The sequence below is a fragment of the Chenopodium album genome, chromosome 7, assembly GCF_948465745.1.
Source record: "Chenopodium album chromosome 7, dcCheAlbu1.1, whole genome shotgun sequence".
NCBI lineage: Eukaryota > Viridiplantae > Streptophyta > Magnoliopsida > Caryophyllales > Amaranthaceae > Chenopodium > Chenopodium album.
This window is the reverse complement of record NC_137840.1, coordinates 60,406,037-60,414,753: the sequence shown is the minus strand read 5'-3', so window position 1 is coordinate 60,414,753 and position 8,717 is coordinate 60,406,037. Positions and strand designations below refer to the sequence as shown.

The window sequence follows — 8,717 nt, the reverse complement described above, 5'->3', positions numbered from 1 at the left end:
AGGTCCTAAGAACTGAACCATACCTGAAGTAATTTTTCTGTTAACCATGTCACCTGCATAGTCAGCATTAGTAAAGCTATTTAATTCAAATGAGTCACTTCTAGGATAGAAGAGACTCAAGTCATTAGTTCCTTTTAAGTAACGAAGAATTCTCTTTACTGCTACGAGGTGAGATTCCTTTGGATTTGCTTAAAACCTGGCACATAGACCTACACTAAAAGATATGTCAGGTCGACTTGCCGTTAAATAAAGTAAAGAGCCAATCATACCTCTATACATAGTTTGGTCTATGCAAGTTCTAGTTGGATCTTCATCCAACCTTGTTCTAATACCCATAGGAGTCTTATTGGTTTTTGCATTTTCCATCTTGTATTTCTTGATCAGTTCCTTGATATATTTTTGTTGATAGATCATGATTCCTTCTTCAGTTTGCTTGATTTGCAATTTGAGAAAGAAGTTTAACTCTCCCATCATACTCATTTCGAATTCTCCACTCATTAGGTCAGCAAAATACTTACATAGAGATTTATTAGTTGCACCGAATAAAATATCATCAACATAAATTTGTACAACTATTATGTCAGTTCCATTTGATTTTAAAAACAATGTTTTATCAATTTTTCCACGTTTAAAACCATTTTTCAATAGGAAGTTTGACAGTCTTTCATACCTTACTCTAGGAGCTTGCTTCAGCCCATAAAGAGCTTTGTCAAGCTTGTAGACATGGTTTGGGAATTCTGGATTTTCAAATCCAGGAGGCTGTTCCACACAGACTTCTTCATCAAGATATCCATTCAAAAATGCACATTTAACAACCATTTGGTACAGCCTAAATCCCATATAAGCAGCAAATGCAATGAGTAAGCGTATAGCTTCTAACCTGGCTACAGGAGCAAATGTTTCTTCATAGTCAATACCTTCTAGTTGATTGAAACCTTGTACTACAAGCCTACCTTTGTTCCCGACAATAATACCATGCTCATCTATCTTGTTTCTAAACACCCATTTTAATCCAATTGTATTCTTTTGCTTAGGTCTAGGTTCTAGATGCCATACTTTGTTTCTTTGAAACTCGTTAAGTTTGGCTTGCATAGCATTAATCCAGTCTGCATCAGTCAAAGCTTCAACATGGTTCTTAGGTTCCATTGAAGATAGGAACGCATAAAATGCACAGAAGTTCCTAAGCTAAGATCTGGTATGAGTTTGTTTTGTGATATCACTCATGATTGCATCAACTGGATGAGATTTCTGATGTTTCCAAGGATTTGGAGTAAAGTCTTTAATTGGATACAATCTTTCTTCATTGTTGGTGACTGGTTCAACTGTTGGAACTTCATCTTGATTTTCAGTTTGAACTTCTTCTGGAACTTCTTGATCAGCTTCGTTCTGTTCTGGAACTTGAGGAGTTTCTATTGCATTTTCTAATGTAGGATCTTCATTTACTTCTGTATTTGCCTCATTTTCTTCCAGCTGCTTTTGTAATGATGTTAACTCTTCATCTTGATCCATCTTGCGAACAAGTCCTATTCTAAAGTCATCATCACTTTCCTGTACATCAATCAATTGTTCAGTTTCATCGAATATAATATGTAAAGATTTCTCAACACACATTGTTCTCTTATTATAAACCCTATAAGCTTTACTATTTGAGGCATATCCTAAGAAAACAGCTTCATCACTTCTTTCATCAAACTTTCCTAAGTTTCTTTTACCATTATTATGAACAAAGCATTTACAACCAAAAGATCTAAGGTGAGAAATGTTAGGTTTTCTCCCTTTGATTAGCTCATAGGGAGTTTTGTTGGAGATGGCTGTAACAGATACTCTGTTGAGAATATAACATGCTGTACTTACTGCTTCCGCCCAGAAGTTTCTTGGCAGAACACTTGAGATTAGCATTGTTCTAGCCATATCTTCAAGACTTCTATTCTTGCGTTCCACCACTCCATTTTGTTGTGGAGTTCTTGGAGTAGAGAAGTTGTGATCCATACCATGCTCAGTACAGAATTCATCAAATTTAGAATTTTCAAATTCTGTGCCATGATCTAATCTAAGATGAATAACTGGATTACTTGTTCTTCTCTGTTCTCTCTTTACAAAGGCTACAAATTCATCAAATGTTTTATCTTTGCTGACAAGAAAGAAAACCCAAGTAAATCTTGAAAAATCATCAACAATTACCATTACATATCTCTTACCACTTCTACTTTTGATTCTCATAGGACCACATAGATCCATATGGACAAGTTCCAAAGGTCTTTTGGTGCTTACCATTTTCTTGGATTTGAAGGAACTTCGAGTCTTTTTTCCTGTAACACAAGCATCACAAACTTTGTCATATAGGAACTTGACGCAAGGAAGACCTTCCACAAGTTCCTTAGATCTAAGCTTATCAACACTACTACAAAAAGCGTGTTTTTTGGACGCTTTTTAGGCCTTTTTTCGACGCTAAAAAGTGTCGCAAAAATATTTCTCAACGCTGTTAAAAAGCGTCAAGAATACGTGAGTCGAGAATTTTGAGGGACACAAAAAAGCGTCTAGAATATCGACACTTTTATGTGTCCTAACTAATATACGAAGTGTCGAAAAATACTTATTTCTTGCATTATCCCAAATTGGTGTAATTTTTTAGCGACGCTTTTACATGTCCACATACTCAAATTTAGCGACGCTTTTTGTTGTCTTGCGTTTTTTCATGTCAGCCTAGGTATGGCGGGAAATTCTTGAAATATGAAAATGTGCAAAATATGTAGACATTAAAAAGCGTCTAGAATTTTTTTTTTGGAAAAATTGCTCCCATTAATCTAAACTTTGCCTCGTCCGCCGAAAATAATCCCAACTTTCGTTTATTATCTATTGCACCGAACTTTAGGGGTATTTATTTTCGTTGCACCCAACAGGTCATCTAACCTAATGTAGCAGGTTACCTAGCCACGTGTCGGCGTATGATTGGCTTAATTTTTTTTTTTTTAAAAAAAAAACAGAAAAACAAAAAAAAAATAATAACAACCCCACAAACCCACCCATACCCAGCGGCTGCCACCACACCCCCACCCCCACCCGCCGGAAAACACCCCAACCCCCGAAAAAACCCTCCCCTGGTGCCGGAAACCACCGCCCACCCCCAGAAACCCCTCCCCTTCCCTCGAAACCCACCCCTTCCCTTTCCCCACCCACGAAAACCCCAGAAAATCACCCACCCCGAAAATTAATTTCCACCGCCCACCCCCGGAAACCCATCCCCCACCCTCGAAAAACCCTGACTGAACCCCTAGCGATGGCTAGGGAAGTCCGATTAGGGTTTTCGAGGGTAAGGGATGGGTTTTGGGTGGTTTTGCGGGAGAGTGGTTGCGGGAGAGGGTGGGGAGGGTGGTTGCGGGAAAGGGAGGGTTTCGGGGAGGGTGGTTGCGGGAGAGGGAGGGAACGATACGCGGGAGAGGGGGTCGGCGCCGGTGATGGTGGTGCTGGTGATAGTGGTGCTGGTGATGGTGGTGCTGGTGGCTGGAGGAGAAGCTAAGGGTGGCTGTTGGGGTTTTTTTTTTTAATTATGTTTTTAATTTTTTTTTCCTATTTTTTTTCAACCAATTACATGTTGACACGTGTGCAAAAAAAAATAAATCAGAAATGTTTACCTGATTTAACGGTTGCAGGTCATTTGGGTGCAATAGAAATTAATACCCCCCAAAGTTGGGTGCAATAGATAATAAACGAAAGTTGGGATTATTTTCGGCGGATGAGGCAAAGTTCAGATTAATGGGAGCAATTTTTCCTTTTTTTTTAAGCTTTTTTTTTTCCTTTTATTAAATTATTACCATCATACATACATTATAGTTATTTAAATTTATCATAATAAATTAAATTAATAACATTAAAATTAAAATAAACAAATATTTTATATAACTAGATAAAAAAAACAATAATTAATCAACAATAATAAGAGTATGTAGTTAATTACCAAATTTATAAAAGAAAACATCAACACAATTAAGTAAAAAAAAAAAAAAAAAGTTGCATATTATAGTAGCTTGTCCCTAAATAAATACATCTCTAATATAAGACTAAAAACCAAAATAGATAGATGATGGCCTTGTAGATGATATAGTCGCTTGTTTTGATGCTCAAGTGTCCCGACTTATTATCTTGTTGCACCTACATTTCCTTTTCCAATCTTCAAAAAAAAAAATACAAAGTATAAATTAGTACATTACACAATATAGGCTCAAGATTCAACATGCTATATTTATACAACAATAAAAAGACCTATGTATTTAAACCAGAACATACACATGCTGAGAAAACTACAACTTTCAGAGCATATTAAGAACTAGTCCGCAATAGAAACTAATAAAAGTCTTTGTATCAACCAAGTATAATAAAGCACCATAATTATACCATGATAAATATCAAAGCATAAGATAAAACAATTTAAATGAGTTTCAACAAGTATATTAGTAAAGATAAACAACAATAAAGCTAATAAAAAGGATAATCGACGCTTATACACACACACAAGCTCTAAATTTCCCACACATACACACAAGCATTTTGAATTTCAGCTCTGATTTTAAATTTGATTTTCAGTTCTGAACTTCAGATCTGAAATTCATCTAACCAACAAGGCACTCTTAGTATTTGCTTTACCCATTCCTTCACACCCCCCTTCTTCTGTTATCATCTAACCAACTTTTACTTTTAATTCACTTATATATATATATATATATATATATATATATATATATATATATATATATATATATATATATATATATAGTACTACTACTACTACTACTACTACTAATGAAACCAAGTAAACATGTGGAGTGATACCTGGTTTAGAAGTAGGAAAATATTCAAGTCCTCTCCTGACTCCTGAGTAAGAGAATTGCAAGAGCATTTTATTAGAGTATCAACAATCAGATAAAGATTAAGCCTTAATAAAACCGTTAAGTTATTTTAGCTTGCTGCTAGTCCTCCTTGAAGCATGACAAAAAATAAGCAAACTATATTAGAGTATTTTATTAGAGTATCAACAATCAGAATGATACTAATGATTAATGACAAAACGTATCAACAATCAGAATTGTAAGAGCATTTTATTAGAGTATCAACAATCAGATAAAGATCATCCCACTAAGAAAGCCAATATATATCAGTATGATACTAATGATTAATGAATGGAAGAAAGCAAGAAACCAAAAGAATTGCTAATAATTTTACCACTATATATATTAGATGAATAGAGCTAGAGGAGGAATTAATTATGAACAAGAAAATGTCAAATTAATTACCAATAGTACCCAAAATCAAGCACTAATGAATGAATCTAAAACCCCAATCGCGACTCTGAAATTCTCCTCAATTATAATGTCAAAGAGGTGAAACTAAGGTAATACATGGTGGTCCTAGTAAAGGGTCATGCAAAACTCTCATAGGTTAGTGCAAAAATCAAGTAGCACAACCAACAAAACTCCTGATGACCTATTTCCAAGAAAATCAAGAACAATATAAATTAAAGTAAGCAAGCATATTATATCATATAAACCAAAACTAATCATCAAGCTGTCATATTTTAATCAAGAAATATATAATTGCACAGAAAAAAATCGGGTTAAACTATGGAAGATACATAAAACTAACCATCAGAAGCATTAGTAGTTGAACTAGACCAAACCCTTTATTAGAATTATAGTATTTGCTTTTGCAACCTCATAGCTTCACTCTGTTTAGCTTAGTTTTTTTAGGGAAAATTGAAGTTAGTTTGTCAAAAAAAAAAAAAAAAACTATCAAAATGATGGAATTAAGATGTTAAAAAAAAAAAAAAAAAAAAAACAGAGGTACAGAGAAGATCAACCTCAAGCCAATAGCATAGTTTAATTCATGCTTAATCTCTTCTGGGTTCACCAGTCCTGAAATCCAAACTAAATAGAACTTAAAAGGGAGTTTGATTTGAAGGATCCCTCTCTCATTTTCGTTGGAGTATTACTAAAAATTAATACTATGTAATTCATAACCAATAAATAAAATCAAAACTGCAAAAAGAAGGGGAAAAATTAATGCAAATTGAAAGCTGAAAGAATAAAAACCTGAAGTGACAAAAAAACTCTGATTCTACAAATGGAGAGGTCAGCCTGATCTATAATAAACCTGATGAATAAACTTATGACCCCCAAAGATCTATAAATTTATGAGATAGACAAGGTTAGGCTTGAGATATATATTATATTGAGAGCATGAAATAGACTTTAAACATAAAACTTGGCGGAAATCTTTAATATTAGTAAGGCAATTGGTGGAAAAATTGTAGGCAACGACAAATTCATACCTGATATTATCCATTGGGTCTATTCTATTTTACTCAAACCCACCAAGTCATGATGACCAGCAGTCTAGCACTCCCCGAAGCCACTATAACCACAGGGGAAAAGTTGACCATGGGCCCAAGGACCATGGTATGAGAGATAGCCATACTTTCACCTACAATCTACACCACATAGCGAAAATCATTACCACAACAGATGCATTAGGCAAATCCTTCCAGATTACTATGTTTGCTACGTACGTCCTTCTAAGAGGATATATTTTTAGTATTGTCTTCGGTGGAACTACTATATTGAACACCGAATGGAGGAGCTTGTTAGCGTGACTGATAACTTGACCCATCAATTTTCATTCCAAATTTCAAGTGTCCCAACTTCTAATAACTATCAAGCACTCAACCCAAGACATTCGTTAAATCCTATAAAGTTAGAACTTAGAGAAAAAGTCTAAAAATTCAGAAGTTAAAGAAAAAGAAATTCTGAATTTACAGGAAAAAAAAAGATTGCTAATTGAAACAACGAACTTGTATATATTATGAAGCATAGAAGTGTTTGGGTTTGCTATAAAAGTTGAAATACAAAACCTTTGATTAATAATTTCATTTAACTATGATGCAGAATTGTATAAATTATGAAGCAGAGAAGTGAGGGTAATCATCAACAACCTATCCTAAATGAATTAAAAATTAAAAACAATTAATTTCATAATTGTATTTTGTAAAAGGATAAAAACCTGTAAATTCTTTCCAAAAAAAAACCCTAAAATTGTTCTTCATGAGTCGAATCCATCTCTTACCAAAACATTACTCAACATAATAACACTTAAAAAGATCCAAAATACTAAATTCTAAAACGAAATTAGGAAAAAATTATTACCTCGGAATTATCGATCTGAACAAGAAACGAAATTGAAGGACGATAAATAAGAACAACACTGCATCGTAATACACCAGGGAAAAAAAAATCCGAGACCAAACTCCATTATTTTCTATGCATTTTTGAAGGATTTAAAAAGAAAAAGAGAAGATATCAAGATTAGAATGATAAGACTTATAAGAGTAGTGGTTTCTTGTTGAGAAGCGGCGGTTTTATTTTTCAAGAGAACCAAATATGAAGATGTGGTTTAGGTAAAGTATGTCACGTGTCCCCATGTGAGGGTTTTCTCGACGCTTATTGTTGTCGAAATTAATTTCCGACTTAAAATGGCTTCGAGACAACACGGATAATATTTTACTTAGCTAACGCTCCTTATACAGTGTCGTGCCCACAGCGTCGAAAAAATACGCATTTTGTAGTAGTGCAAGTAGTGTAAAGCTTGCATGACCAAATCTTTTTTGCCATAATAAAGGATCATTTTCAATAACAATGAGACATGTTAGACTGCTATTAGGAACTTCGTTAAGATCAACAACATATGTGTTCTCTTTATGAGTTCCTTCTAAAATAATGTTCCCAGTGTCATTGTGAATGATTCTACATTTATTTGAAGTAAAACTTACTGAGTTTCCTCTATCACGAAATTGTGAAATGCTTAGCAAGTTGTGTTTGAGACCCTCGACCAAAAATACATTATCAATAGCATGGGAACTTGAACTTCCTACTTTGCCAATGGCGATTATATCTCCTTTCATATTGTCTCCAAAGGTCACAGTTCCTCCATAGTAAGCATCCAGTGAGAGAAATCTAGATTTGTCTCCAGTCATGTGCTTCGAACAACCACTGTTGAGGTACCAAGTGTTGTTCCCCCTCACTGGAACCTCGGCTTCAAGTTCCTTCAGCTTAGCCTTTTCATCTGTTTTTGCCATTAGGCACAGATGAGTTGTTTCTTCAGGAGGTTGATCTTCTTATTCTTCTGTATCAGTATCTCCCCAGGCGGCTAGCATTGCTTTCTTCACATTGTCTTTGGTGAAGTAAGGCTTTTACACTTTGGATTCCTTGGATAGCTCCTTAGGTTTGTTCTTACCGTCCTTGAGTGGACAATCCTTAATTAAGTGATCTTTTGCTCCCCATTTGAAACAAGTAGTGTCTCTAGAACCAGTGGGCTTCTTGTTTCTGTCAAACCTTCTATTATTCATCATCTTTTTTAATCGTTTGACTATAATAGCCATCTCCTCTTCATCAACTTCAGATTCCTTTGAGTCTAGAGCCTTTAGAGCAAGACTCTTGTTTTTGGAACTTTTGTTGTTGGAACTCAGATGCAATTCATGGGTCATAAGTGATCCAGCTAGTTGTTCAATATTGGACTTAGTGAAGTCCTTAGCTTCCTTCATGGTAGTAACTTTGGATCTCCATCGTTCATCCAGTGGAAGACTTCTCAAAATCTTTCTAGCCTGTTCATCAATAGAAATGTGTCTGCCAAGGGAGTTTAATTCATTTATTATGTCGTTAAATCTGGTAAAC

The 8,717-nt window shown here is 34.8% G+C and overlaps 1 long non-coding RNA gene across 2 annotated transcripts; it reads right to left on the bottom strand.

The window, feature by feature from the left end:
- Positions 1–3,924: 3,924 nt before the first annotated feature.
- LOC145638006 (uncharacterized) lies at positions 3,925–7,452 on the bottom strand. Of its 2 annotated transcripts, XR_014114581.1 has the most exons (4): positions 7,194–7,452; positions 6,084–6,481; positions 5,852–5,906; positions 3,925–4,168 (listed from the first exon to the last, which is right to left on the bottom strand). It is a non-coding gene; the product is annotated as an uncharacterized LOC145638006 (long non-coding RNA). The 2 variants fall into 2 exon arrangements; XR_014114582.1 differs by lacking the exon at positions 5,852–5,906 and having other exon boundaries at positions 7,194–7,451.
- Between the last annotated feature and the right edge of the window lie 1,265 nt (positions 7,453–8,717).